Below are 15,518 nucleotides of genomic sequence, written 5' to 3'. Positions count from 1 at the left end.
CATAATACTGCAAGTAATAGTCAAGGCAATAGGGCAAGAAAAAGAAATAAATTGCCCGCAGATTGAAAAGGAAGAAACAAACTGTCCCTGTGAACAGATGACATATTTGTGTATGTATAAGGTCTCAAGAAATCTTCCAAAAAATGAAAGAAAATTTATAATAAGTGAATTCAACAAGGTAACAAACCAACACATGAAACAGTGCACAAAATCATTTCTATTTCTCTATATTAACAGTGAACATGTGGAAACTGAAATTAAAAACACAGTATCATTTAAAATCGTTCCCCCAATAAAAACTTATGTATAAATTTAACTAAAATTGTACAAGACTTTTATGCTATAAAACACACATGAAAGAGATTATATAACTATATAAATGGGTTAGAGAATCATGGTTTGAAAAATCAACATGATAATACAGTTAATTCTCCCAAAATTAATCTAAAATTTACATAGATTTTTAAAAATCCTTGAAAGGTTTTCTTTTTCAGATACAGACATGCTTCTCTAAAGGTATATGGACAAGCAAAGGAATTAAATAGCTAAATAATTTTGGAAAAAAAGAATAGGGAAAAATCATTCAACTGGTATTAAGACTTATCATAGTTACAGTAATCAACATTGTATGGTATTGATGAATGTATAGATACATAGGTCAATGAAAGAGAAAGCCAGAAATAGAACCATATAAATATGCCCAACTGATATGCGGGCCTCTCACTATTGTAGCCTCTCCCGTTGCAGAGCACAGGCTCCAGACGCGCAGGCTCAGCGGCCATGGCTCACGGGCCCAGCTGCTCCGCGGCATGTGGGATCTTCCTGGACAGGGGCACGAACCCGTGTCCCCTGCATCGGCAGGCAGACTCTCAACCACTGTGCCACCAGGGAAGCCTGCCCAACTGATTTTTGACAAAGATACAAATGCAACTCAGAGGAAGTATAATCTTTTCAATAAATGGTGCTGGAACAATTGGGCATCTATAGGCAAAAAAAAAATCACTCTCATACAAAAAGTAATTCAACATGGATCATACTGTAAAACTTTTAGAAATAACAGAGAAGAAAATTTTAGAACCTAAAGTGAGAGATGAAAACTTCTTAGACATAACACCAACAGCATAATCACTAAAAGAAAAATTGATAAAGTACAATGATTAATAATTTTGGTCTAAGAAAAATATACTGTTAACAGGATAAAAAGACAAGCTACAGACTAGAAGAAAACATTTTCAAATCATTTATCTGACAAAGGGCAAATCTTAGATTCATAGATACTCTCAGCACCAACAGTTAAAAAACGAGCAATGACTCATTTAGAAAATGGACAAAGGATATGAACAGGCGCCTCATTTGAGAGAGTATACAGATAGCAAATAAGCACATTGCTATTAGGGGAACTGAGCTTAAAACCACAATGAAATATCACTACATGAGAATGTTTTTTAAAAATTATAATAAATGCTGGCAAGTATGTGGAGAAACTAAATATCTTATACACTGCTGGTGGGAATGTAAAAGTGACATTGGAAAATAGTTTGGGAGGCTTTCCTTTTTCTTTAAAATAAAACTAAACATGTACTTACTGTATAAACAGCAATCAAATTCTTTGGTATTTATCCTGAAGAAATGAAAACTTATATTCACACCAAAACCAGTACGTGAATGTTCATAGCAGATTTTGCTGTAATCACCTCAAAGTGGACACAATCCAAATATTAAAAAAGTCATAGAATGAAATAATACTTAGCAATAAAATGAAGCAAACTATTAATCCATGCAATAACTTGGACGGGCATTATGCTTAGTTAAAAAAAAAAGGCCAATCTCAAAAAGTTCCATGCAGTGTGATTCCATTCATATAACATTTTTTTTTAAGTGAGCAAAACCATAGAGATGAAGAACTACTATTGCTTGCCAGGGTACAGAGCTGTCATAATATGAGGGAATTCTACTGTGGGGATGGGACAGATATGAGACTTGATGTTTGTGGTGTTTACATAAATCTATACATGGAAGCAAATGCATAGAACTACACACATGTGCAGAAATGTTTGCATGTAAAATCTGGGGAAAAGTGAATGAGGTCTGTAATCTCATTAATAGTATTGTACCAGTGTCATAACAGTATTGTCCATTTCCTGGCTTTAATATTCAACTTCAGTTATACAAGATGTCACCATTGGGGAGAAGTTGGGCGAAGGGTTCATGAGATGATAGGTTTTTGCCACTCCCTATGAATCTTACATGGTTTTGTAGGAGGGTATACTTATTCTTAAAATATAAAGCCTAAAGTATGCAGAAAATAAAGTCTTTCAATATCTAAGAGAAAGAGAAAAAAATAATTAGTGTATGTTTGAAGGGTAAGTATGAGCTCATTGTAATATTTTTGTTGACTTTTCTGAGTATTTAAACTTAGAGAAATTATAAACTTGGGCAAGTAAATTTGGGGGACATAAAAGACATTCAAAGAATGAATTGATAAATCAAATTATGTATTCATCATTTCGTTTCCTTGTTCAGATTCTATCATTTTGTATTAAAGCTAAAATCTTGTTTTTCAGGTCTGCAGTATACCAAACTAAAAAGTTGGGAAAAAAATGTCTGGTGTCTGGCGTGATGGGAATAGCAGTATATACAGTGTTTTTTTTTTTTTTTTTACATCTTTATTGGAATATAATTGCTTTACAATGGTGTGTTAGTTTCTGCTTTATAACAAAGTGAATCAGTTATACATATACATATGTTCCCATATCTCTTCCTTCTTGCGTCTCCCTCCCTCCCACCCTCCCTATCCCACCCCTCCAGGCGTTCACAAAGCACCGAGCTGATCTCCCTGTGCTATGCGGCTGCTTCCCACTAGCTATCTACCTTACGGTTTAAATAATCCAGCCTGTTGTTACTGAGAACTATTTAATAAGTTGGCTCCCTGAAAACTAGAGATAGTTTATTTAGTTAAATCTGTTTAACACAGTCACAGAATAATAGCAACAGATGCTTCTTCCTCCTTAAAACTTGTATTTTTTTATACAATAAAGAGTTTAGATGGCTCATATGTCTAGCTTTGTATGGGAGGAGTAGGGAGAAAAATGAACAGATGCTAGAAACATTTATTCTAGTTAGTTTTATGAGTTCATATCTCTGACAATTTTGTATAGCCTTCAGTGGTCTAATACATCATTTAATCTGCCAGAAAGAAGGACAATTAATGTTTAAAATAGGTGCTTTATTAAGGAAACTTTACAAAACATCTATCCTTAAGGACCCCCAAGTAGTTCACCATTTTTGATAATGTGTTTCATTGGACATATTTTTAAAATGTGATTGCAAGGTAAAATGTAGACAATTTAAAGCTAAGGTTAATTTCACGTGATTCTATTTCACAATGTCCCTTTTGCATTTTTACTATATTCATAAGGAACAAAACAGTGACTTGATTTAATGTGTATTACTGAGAATAATGTATTGGTATTCTAGGTTAACCAAGAAATGACAGAGGGAGTTGCTAGAACTTAGCTTGGAAGAGGTGTCCTCAGACACTCACAACGTCTACCAATTTACTCTTCTTCCTAGGACATGAGCTGTGGGAACAGGAAAGAGTTGGAAAATCAAAATTATTCCTTTTGATCTCAATGTGCACGTTGAGCTGCACTTGTTACCTACAATCCAATTCCTCAAAGCGTCCATCAGTCAATGAGCATTAACACGGGTGCAATTGTATGTTCCAATAGCTGGAGTTCACTCCGTGTTTACTTTCGGCATTTCTTTTACCATTTGAAAATGAAATCATATCTTCCACTTGCTGTGTAAGTCTCCCTTGAAATGGAATAAAAATGGGCTTTTATTCAACAGAACCGAATTCAAACCCATGGCTCGTTATTCACAAATTGTGAGGCTATAAGCAATGTGCTAACAGCACTGATCCTGGTCCTACCTTCTGCAATTTTATAGAAAATTATATTTTCCTACCTCCCTTGCAGAGTTGTTTTAAAGCTGAACGAGAAAATGGTAGAAAGAGCTTTATAAACAAATGGCAAAGCTATATAAGAACACACTAATTTTGATTAACTAATGTAGTAGGGATCCGGGTTTGCACAGAGCTAATTTTCCCCTGGATCTAGGATGAACCTAACAGGAGAACTGTTGAATCCAAATGAACCAGACGATCCTGAGTACATCTTTCCTATGAAAACTCTTGGCCACAGCACTTCCAAAGGGAGGAAAATGCTAAAAGCACACATAAATTCAAGAAAAAGAGGGCCAGAGCAAAGGGGTGGTTCAAACACAAAACTGGATCTGCCAAACAGATTGGCCTCTGCTCCAGCCGCCGGTCCTGAGAGTCTCAGGGTGAGGAAGGTGACCAATAAAACAGTCAGTAAAATAGAAAGAGATTTTCCCTGAACTGTCGTAGGATATGGAGAAGAAAAAGCTTTCAAAAGCACTCACGTCAAAAGCGTTGAAGACACAGGTGGCAAATCCTAGGCATAGATAGCAGGTGTGGGCAACGGTGGTATCACCTGTAGAGCCTCAGGTGTCAATTAGTACAAGCTAAACTGAGAGCATCAGTCAAGCCCCCATCCCGTACTGCAGACAGTGCGGTGCAGGGAGAAGCCAGAGGGGAAGTGCTGCTCTCCGGTGTCCCACTGCTCTCTGTGGACAGCACCTGATGGGTGACACATGATGTAGTCGGGGATTATCTCACTGCAGAGGGAGACCCCAACAAAAGGCCTTTTTATGGGTGAGGGGCCAAGAAGAAGGAGAGAAGAAGACCCAGGGGTGGAAAAGTGCTAAGTCAGGATGAAGCAAAGTGTCCCAGCTGAGACCCCAATAAGAAGGCCTCCAAAGGGAGCTGCCTGGGTTTGGAACGCAGGTATGTGTACCAGCAGAGCAGGTCCAGGGGCTCCTGAGTCCTTGACTACAAGAACACTGCAATAAACTGACTCTGTACCCCAAGGCTGCAGTAGGGAGATTAGCTTCTTCCCGGGAAGACTGCTGGGCAAAGCTTGGAGGCAAACTTCTCATCACCCTTAGAAGAGTACGGGGCATCGGCTGCCTCTAGACCATGAGGATTGGCTACCTGCGTAGGGTTCTAACAGAGTCTGTGTTGGTGAGGACCCATCTGTGGGCACGGATGACACACTTAACACTTCTGACATTAGAACTCACTTTAGTAAGAGATGTCATCAGAGAATCTGGAGATAGGGAACAGGGTCAAGTCCAAAGCCTCCAGGTAGGCATATTCCTGGAGCCACCCAGAATCATCTAGAAAGAACTTAACTGATGTTGAATTTCAGACAAATGTAGTTAAAACAAACAAAATGTAGCATCTTTAACAAGTGCTCAAAATCAGGGATTGGAGGTCAGATGAGGATTTATATACCTGCTTTGCCAGTTATGATCTGGTTAAGCGCTGGGGGTTTAGTCAATCTCTCTAAGCTTCAGTGTCTGCATTTTAAAGGAAGGGATAATAACCGTATCCACCATGTTGTGAAGATAAAATAATACTTCATGTGTTTCAGGAGTGAAAAGGAAATCAAGATATTCTCAAATGAAGGAAAACTAAGAGAATGTGTTGCCAGCAGACGTACTCTAAAATAGTAGCACTTCCTTTAAAGGACCCATCCTGTGTCTGGCAAATAATAAAGTCTCAATACATTTCACATATAGATCATGATCTCATTTTGTCCCCAAATACATATAATCTCAGAAAAATGTGTTTTCATAATTATATGTATTCGTGTTCTCTTTTAAAAGTTCCCTCTTGAAATCTTTAATCCTTTGCAATATATTCTTAAAATTAATTTGTAGCAAGAAAACCTTCCCTGTTCTCCATTTCCTCAATATTCAATGAAAAGTTTAAAACAGGCTTTCTCCATTTGCCTTGACAGAGCATGTTCTATGATTCCATTAAAATACACTGCATTTTAATAGTTTTTCCATCCTCTCTTCAATGTTTAATCATTAGTCTCATATTGACCAGGTGGCATTTGTTTAGCACATTCTGTATATATATTTACAGACTCTAAGATGGGGGATAGGGATGGAGAGAAAGAGTAATGAGGTCAGGCTAACAGCACAGGAGACCAAAATCTCATCAGATAAATGAGAGCATGTTGTTACAGATGTTACAATAAACTATGATGCTGTACAAATAGAAAGGAATTTGTAATTGGAGAGATTAAATTCTATTACTTTGAAGACTGATGGAATGAAGACCAGAGTGGAGAAAAATCATCCACTTAATGAATATAGTTGTACATTTTCCATGTACTTTTTACTCATTTTATTAATTGGAAAATAGAAGAATGCTATAACACAAGGTTTCTCTGAAAAGGAATGGAGATAACCTTACATAAACCTTGGACCAAGTTGCATCAAGAGGTAAAAAAATGTAAACAGCAACCGGAAAGAAGTAGATGTGGGCGAATGTAGAGTGTGGACGCAACACAACACAAACTGGAAAGATTCTTTGGGTTTTGTTAGGTTTACAATGCACACTGTTGAGGATTAAGGCAAATCTGAGACAGTCTCTGCTACTTTCCTAAGTCTATAACCTTAAGCCTCATTTTGTTTCTCTATAAAGTTCGTTCTCATAATATATACCTTAAATATTATCTAATCAATATAAAGGGCCTACAATAAATAGTGGCATCAGTTAAATATCACCTTTACATCCCCGATGCTCAAACATTTCTAACCCGATCATAGATAATTTTCTAGGAAGGTTTTCTCAAGTTTTATCCCTTTCTTTTTCACTGACCCACTTTTTTATCTCCTATATGTGTTTATCTTTAATAAATGGACATCTTTTTCTACAATATATATTAATTCTTAAGGATTGTAACCCAAATGGTTAGTGTGAGGAGAAACATGGCCAGAAGCCCACCTAAGAGTTTACTCTTTTTTTCTTTCGCTGTTTCTGTCTTTCGTCTTGTTTCTTTTATGACTCATGCTATAACCTAATGGTGGAGATTAGGGATTTTGGCGTCAGAGTTCGATGGTGTAAGGACTGACTCAAAGTTTGGGAGAGCTGATTTTGTGCAATTCTTCCTTATTTTCATTGGTCATGGTAAGAGTGTTTACACCATAGAAATTGGCAAAGGCCTATAAAAAAGATATTTTTTGAGAGAGTTGTTACTAACTTTGCATTATACCAGTGAGTGAGACAGGCTTGTGGTTGAGTCCTGTCCACATAAGCTGAATGAACTTCATCACATTACTAATCCCTCTGTGAGCCTCAGCTCCTATATCTATAGAATGGGTACAAATAATAATTATCTCATAGGATTCATAGGGTCATTTCATGAGATAATGTATTGTAATGTCAATACAATGATGTCAATTGTACGATACATTGCCAATTCTTAAATCTTAGCTATTAGGGTTATTTTTCTTATGAGAGTTTTTTAATTCCTCTGCTAAAGTTAGCACTCAGGTGTATCCAGTTTCTTTCTTTTTCCTAATAATTACTCTCCACTGTTTAGCCAAAGGATATAAGTGTACTGATAGGATATGGTCTTCCTTTCCTTCTAAGATGCATAGGGCAAGAGCTGCCATTTATAATGACTACTAATCCTAATTTATGGGTCCTCACTTCTGTGTACCTTGGAATCACCTGGGTTCATGAAAATCTAACCTATAGAAGAAAAGCAAGAAACAGCAGAGGAGCCTCAGTATTTTAGTTTAGTCATTGAATCATTCCTAATAAGGTTTTCACTATGTGTTTGCCCTTCATTTTACCTCTAACATTTTAAAGACAAGTGTGGTAAGATTAGACATGTTTTTGCACTATATAGATCTATTGTTTAAAATTTTTTGCTTAAAGGCTGAGACGTGTGTGTATGTATGGTGCAACCTTCCTTTTACTCACTAGTTGAAATCTTCTCTGGCCGAAATCACCTTTAAAATTTGACACAAGAATCCCTGTTGTTTTGTTCAGGTGTGGTGCCAAGTTTCATGCCCTGCTGTCACCAGGGTGTACACGGGCTCATGGGGACACTTAAAATGCAGGCCAAGCCTTGGCAAATGGTTCCTTGCGTGCTTTATTTTTGTTCTATTATGAAAATAGATTCTGTGGTAACCTCTGGGTTGTATGGTGTTGATTCCTACACAGCTTTCACACATGTTCAGTGTCTCGGCAGGATCTGAAGCATTTATTGGACAACAGAAAAGGTCTCTCTTCTCCAGTGAGATGGGTTTAAGAATTCTATTGGCATGAGAGGTGAGGAAAAGCAATACAAGCAGACATTTTGCTTAGAATCCTACGTACATGACAGCAAGTCTCACTCCAAGGAAATGTGAATGGCACACAAAAGTATTTCTTTTCTATTCTCAGAAGACCCATCCACTCTGTAGCAGATGGGAGTATCAAGCTCATTTTCTTAAACATGGAAATGTAACTTAATTATAATACATGGCATTTAAATGGAATATAATGCCAGTACATCTGAGTACGAGATTTGATAAGCTACATCAGCCTATCAGCCCATAGCTGCATTATACCGGTTACAATTATTCACCCTACCCTTCAAAGGAAGGTGAAATGTCCCGTTAATGTTGCTCTATAATTACACCATTGGTGGCAGGATGCTTCTCCCTGTGACAATCAGCTAAAGTTCTCAAGCATGAGATTTGATTACCATTGTTTTTGTATGGAAAGCTAAAACGTAATTGTCATAAAATTACCAGCATCACTTGTCTAATGTTCAATAGCAATCACATTTTCGTATCACACGCACCAGAAGGTGCTTTACTGGATATTGACATCAAAGTCACAGCAATATAAGAAACTTAAAAATGAAAAAAAAAAATCTTCATAGACATCTTCTTACTTTTCAGAAGATGGGAAACTAACAGTAAGTTTTTATAACTATATACATATGTAATTTGTGTTTTTCTAATTAGAGAAACTACTTATAAGAGATATACACAATAACCATGCTTAACAGTTCTCATTTCTTTAGTTTTTGCAAAGATGAGAAAAATATTTCATGTGATGATTTTGAGGTATACAAATCCTCAGCATTCATTACATGGTATCCTCTTCCATGGAGTTTATTATAAAGTTTATTTCTGCTCTGTGAGTGCACTGATATCCAGGTTCTCAATCAAGATATGCAAGGATAACAAAGGTTCCAGAGAGGAGAGGATCCTTCAGCTTGGGTCTTGAATAATGAAATGATGCTCAGTTACACATGCTAGAGTTGCCATAGTGCAAAAGGCATGAGGTCAAAAGGCAGCATGCCCCACTGTGTTTGTCATCATGCCTCCAAATCCCCCTAATGCTCCCTTATTTAGATTAATGGCATACACATCTTTTCTAAAACTTAAGATAGAAATGTAAGAGTATATCTTAATTGCCAAATTTGCATGTTTTTCACATTCAATCAGTCACAGCATGCCTCAACTCTGCTTCAGAATTGAATACCGATGTTTATTTTCCCTTTTATATCCCCACACTTACTGCCGCCACCAGCCCCTTTCCACTTGTGATCTCTAGTCTTTCTATTTTCTAATCCCTCTTACACACATGTGAGAAATCTTCTTCTCACATGAGAAATCTCACAACATGTAATCTTTCACCTTCCTGCTAAGAAATATCTGATATTTCCACACTTTCTAAGCTATAAATTTTATATTCTTGAATATTGCATTTAAAGTTCTTTTAGACACTTGTTACAAATCACAGTTAAACCCACTCTCTAAATATAACTTTGACACAATTGACCACATCCAATTCCCACACCCGCCCTGAAATTTCAGTCTCTGCATTCTTCTTCACCTACTTTATCTCTTCCACAAAATTTAATCCAACCTCCGTGAATGAAGGTCTCATCTGGTGTTCTTTCTTACAGGGAGCCATTATTTCCTAATCAAGTGGAATTAACCAATCTCTAAATCTCCATGGCATTTATTCTATAACTCACTGTACTCATAAAACCTTATAGTGTGTGCACTAACTTATAAGTTACACAGAGTAATTTAGATAGTTAAGACTTTCTCCTTGTATTTCTTCCAGGTTCCCACACAATGCCTTGCTCATAATATGTACCTAAACAAAAAGAAGAGACTAACGATGAAGAAAGAATATTACATGTCTTTTTTTTTTTTTTTTTGCGGTACGCGGGGCTCTCACTCCTGTGGCCTCTCCCGTTGTGGAGCACAGGCTCCGGACGCACAGGCTCAGCGGCCATGGCTCACGGGACCAGCCGCTCCGCGGCATGTGGGATCCTCCCGGACCGGGGCACGAACCCATGTCCCCTGCATTGGCAGGCAGACCCCCAACCACTGCACCACCAGGGAAGCCCTGCATGTCATTTTAATAAAAGTTTCTTTGTGGATACATTCAAGAAAGGAATCATATATCAATCTATATAGCAACATTTCTCAAACTTTGGTTTCTGAATTCCCATCTTAGAATTACCTAAATGTGCTGCTACAATTGCAGATTGCAGGATCTTCGTGTAGATTTGCCAATTGAGCATCTCAGAGTGCAGCCTAGAAAACATGCTTCCTTGTTGGTTCTCACACACACTAAAGCTAAAGAAGCACTTATGCTACTTTGCGTATTTCAGAGCTTTATTTTGCATAAGTAATTAAGGTATTAACAGAGACAATGCACCATATAGGATATTATCACTAGTCCATTTGATATTCTAATCAACAATTCTTGTACCTGTTCTAATTTGCACATGTGAAATGTGAAGATATTATTGAAGTATAAATATGCATCACAGGTAAAGAGCTTCCAAAGACATTTTATTAGGCTACTGAGATAAGCATATCAAAATGGTAGGGAAAGCCAAAATATTATTTTATTAAGCATTGGGATTTAAAATAAAGCTTCCTTCTGTAATTTTGATATTGTATATTTTCTTTATTTTTAACTCTACAAAGAATGAATTATCAAAGTTCTAGACATTAGTAATTTTGATCATTTAAAATGAAGTAATGAGTTTGACAATCCTCTGTGACACTGATATTTCCTCTAAATATCTAATGTTGGGAGGGCTTTTCACTTTGCAATCCTCCATTTGAGCCAGAATAGAATAAATGGGAGGCATATTTTAGCCCTGTATGCATGGCCAAGGGGACCAGCTTCTCTCTGATGGCTGCTGAATATTTGACTGACAAGTGCCTGCCCTGCTCTGCAGCCCTGCTTCAACATTTCTGGGGGTTTCTGAGCTTATCTGGGGGACTCTCCCAATCAAGGCAGTTAATTAAAATCATCACACCACCCTTTCCTTATTCTCACACTTATTACTTCGTGAGGACCAGTTGATTCTCCCTGGAAGCTGCAGGTAGGGATCTGAGGCAAACTAGAAAGTTAGAGTTTTTTAAAAAATATTTCTTTAATAATTAGCCAATGGATCCAAATATCATCAGAAAAATTTCCCTTCAAATTTCACTTAGCATCTGTTCTCCAGACCCTGGAAAATGGTCCAAAATTATGATTAAATATGTGCATAACTGATCCTCATTTTGGAATTTTACTTTTACTTTTGTTCCTGATTCTCTGGAAAGCTCCATTCCTTTTGGAAACCTTTGTCTGAGTTCTTGTTTCACAAGAACTTGAGCACAAGCTCAAGACCCTCTGAGTTCTTAGGTACGTTGGAAGTCATGGTCAAATGTGACATCAAGTTCAAGCGTGGACCGCTTAGGGTGGTTATGAAAGTTTGTCTCCAAAGATAATAGGAACAGGGGTAATCAGGAAAGGCCAGAAGACCCAGAATTGTCATCTGGACTTGGGAGGAGGTGAGGAGACTGGTCATCACCATAGTGAGAGGTTTTCAGGCATAAAAGTACAGATCAGGATCCCACATGACAGGTAAATAAGGGAACAATGCTCTGTTTCCCAAGTTCATGTTAGAAAACCCATTACAATACACAATTTCAATTCATCCTTGTACAAGTACTTTATATAGTACCAGAAACACCGTGGAAATGACATCAATATCTGTGGGTATTAGTTCAACTTGAGAAGAGATTTTGATGTCTTTGACTCTAAAGATCATAATTTTTACTCAGTGGTTATCTTTTTATACCTATTTTCTTTACTTTTATTTTCTTTATTTTTTGGCTTTGGAAAATGAAAATAGTTCTAATTTTTTGATTACAAAGCTAATGTATTCTTATTATAATTCTAACAGTACATTAAATGTGTAATAGAGAACTTTTAAAAATCATCCATAATTCTATTACCAACTCTTAACATTTCGGTGAGTATTTTTTTTTTCAATCTCTATCACTATATATGTATATACTTATATAATTTTAACAATTATAGAGACTCAATACATAATAATTTATAGACTACCTTTCTTACCTTTCAGTACATTGTTGATTCATTTCCTGTAAGTATTGCTGCATACAATTGTATTTTATGCCTATTTAGCATTTCATTTTATCCATTTACCGTTCTTGTGTTAGACATCCCAAACACATATTTGTGCATTTATCTGATTACTTAGGATATACCCTTAGACCAGGAAGCTTGAGTATCAAAGTCATTCTTTATTTTCTTAGTAAAGTTTCCCATAAAATTTCCCAAATTGATATTATTATGATAAGAAGTAGGTAATTATACACATCTAAGCACACACAACTAATATGAGAGAATTCTCATTGGCCAGTGAAGTGGTGTCCTGTGGCTTCAGTTTGATATTAGAAGAAACCTGGGAAGAGATAAGTCAGTGAGTGACTGTTATGAACCAAAGGGAGTATAAAATAGCAGTCCCCTGTTTGAATGCACTTCCTTTTCACAAAACAGCACACCTTAAAAATTCCATCCTATCAACCTCATTTTTGTATTCCCTTTATCATTAACACTGCAAATGCATTCACTAAAGGATTAGTATATGCATGTATATGATAAATTAAGGAAAAGTGACGTGTATCTCATATCACTCAGTAACTCCCTCCCTTGGAGGAAATTCATCCTAGCTACCTGAATAACTGCTGTCGGAATCAGCATTAGGATTCCACAGGATTGCAGAAATCACTGATGCTGAAAAAAAATCCAAGTGGACTTGTGAAAATGAATCTTTTTGTACTATTCTTAGCTGCCAAACTGTGCTAGAAACCCATGGCTATTCTCCAGGAATGTAAAAAAGTGAAGCTGTTTATTCATGACACAGGGACAACCTCTAAATTTTCTGGAGGGCCCCAACCAAATTTTCCCCACCTGCCTGACTGGGTGCTGGGCTTTATGTTCTAAAGCACAGTGTCATGTTGCATGGCTTAGTTCCTCTAGCACCTTGTACTAGAAATTCCTTGACTCTTTAATGTTTTGAATGTCTTTGTTCATTACATTCTTCTCTTCCAAAACTAACCAAAAAGAATCACTTAATCTTCTTTATGTGATGTCCTTGAGATATTTGGGTGCATTTCTCTGTTACTGGACATTTTGAGGCACAAGTCATGTGTCAGTGCCAACATGTCAAGGTTCAGTGCAGTGCTTTAAAGCCTGTGCTCATAAGGAAGATAACCCATGTTATGTTAAATGAATAATAGAAGACACCAACACAGCACCTATAAAAGGTTAGGGGAGCATGCCTAGGATGGGAGCGTTTTTTCGGTTCATTAAATTTACACACACACGCATGCATGCACACAGAGCTAAAGAGAGAACCATGTTTTCAATTCAAAGACGGTATTTCTCAGTTCCGTATGCTTGATGTGAAGTCTATGGCTTTTGTCAATGTATAAGTTTATCTTACTTAGGGTTAATAGGTAATATTAGAGATAACCATCAATATTATTCAGCGTTTTTTGAGTCATAGGGAAGAACATTACCTTATCAGGAAATATAAGTATCTTCTGAAAGGATAGTGTTATTGGATCCATGTATATGGGTAATAGACAACAAAAACAATACTTTCCTTAAGAGAAAATTTAAAAACAAAATCAGACACCTTTACAGACTTGGACATAATATCTCATTTTTCTGTTCAGATAATACCGTGAAAAAAAGTAGCATAATGTTCTTCTGATTTGATGTATTTCAGAGTTAAGCCAAAGTATCTTGAAGGGCAGGAAGGAGGTGAAGATGCCATGTCTCAAACACCTGTGTCAAATGCCCTGTGAGAGGCAGGGCACAGAGGCGCTCCACGTCTTGACGGACCCGTAACTCAAGTCCATGCTATCCCCCCAAAATTATCCTCTTACCTTAAAATGTTACTTAAATGATTAAACTACAAAATTGAGGAAATAGTCTACTGATCTCCTAAGGTGCAATGCATGCTTGACACAGTACTTCACACATAATAATCAATAAATACTTAGGCTTACTATTATTAGCTATTGTTCACATAATATTGAAATAGTACGTTGGGTCGGGGGGGCCTGCGCGGGTCCCAGGGTCAGACCGGCCCGAGCAGGTCCGGGGTCAGGCGCGGCATCCCCGGCCCGACCGTGGTGCAGTCCTGGTACTTGGTTGAGTCAGCCGACAACCCGCGGTGGCTCCACCACGCGCAGCCCGCGTGCCCTGTCGGAATTAGAAAAGATCCAAAAAGAGAGAAACTACTCCTGAATGGATATAATAACCATATGCAAAGACAAAGTACCAAATTATGAAGAAAAGATTAAGATGTTTTACGAGGAGCATTTACACCTGGATGACGAGATTCGCTGCATCCTGGACGCCAGTGGGTACCTCGACGTGAGGGATAAAGAGGACAGGTGGATCCGGATCTTCAGGGAGAAAGGAGACATGACTTCTCCTCGCCGGCATATACCACCGCTTCATGCTGGACGAGAAGAACTACCTGAAGGCCATGCGGCTGTTTGTGGGAGACCCTGTGTGGCTCGCGTTTAACCGGCTGGCTGACCACTTCGAGGCCCCTGGGCAGTACCTGGAGTTTCTGTCGCAGACGGCCTAGCGGTGCCCTGGGGCATCGCGCACCCTGGCCCTCCTTGTGAAGGTCCGGGACGTGATGGCAGCAGAAAATCTGTCGTATTCTCCTTGCTTTTGTGTTGTAGACTTGAGGCTAGGTGAGCTTTCCTCTGCAAGGTTATTTGATCAGAATACGTTTTAATGGAAGTAGCTATAGAACCGGTTTGTACATGGAAGCACCTGTGGAAATCTGGGCAAATCCGCTCATTTTCTCCGATTCAGGATCAGTGGTCAGTGGCCCTGTGTCAGCTCGTGGCTTCAGCTGTGACCTGGTGAGTTTCAGCTCCCCAAACGGAGCCACTTGGTTGCCCGCATCTGGACCTGATTCTTGGACGTTAAGCCGATACTAGGCGAGGCCATGCCTGCTTTGTGCAGAGGAGTGACTGTGGATGACAGGACTGGGCAGAGAGAAGATGCTTTTCTCCCAAAACACGGAGGAAGCTGGGTGGAGGTGCCGTGGGGGATGAGCTGGTGTGTTAGGGGGACCCTTGCTTGATTATGCCATGTTCTTGTTCAAAATCAAGTAGCTGCCTTCATGTTAAAAAAATAAAATAAAATAATACTTAAATGCTTACTTATACTTACGTTGCTGTTCGTTGCTCTTTTCTAGTAAACCAACTGAGCC

General features: G+C 38.1%; 1 pseudogene; it reads left to right on the top strand.

The window, feature by feature from the left end:
• The window catches only part of LOC111184583 (acireductone dioxygenase-like), a 34,800-nt pseudogene extending 19,844 nt beyond the window's left edge, over positions 1–14,956 (top strand).
• Positions 14,957–15,518: the final 562 nt, after the last annotated feature.

This window comes from Delphinapterus leucas, chromosome 9 (genome assembly GCF_059928025.1).
Source record: "Delphinapterus leucas isolate spDelLeu-1000000601 "Yukka" chromosome 9, BTC_Dleu_Yukka2, whole genome shotgun sequence".
Classification (NCBI taxonomy): domain Eukaryota; kingdom Metazoa; phylum Chordata; class Mammalia; order Artiodactyla; family Monodontidae; genus Delphinapterus; species Delphinapterus leucas.
This window is presented reverse-complemented; position numbering and strand designations above follow the sequence as displayed.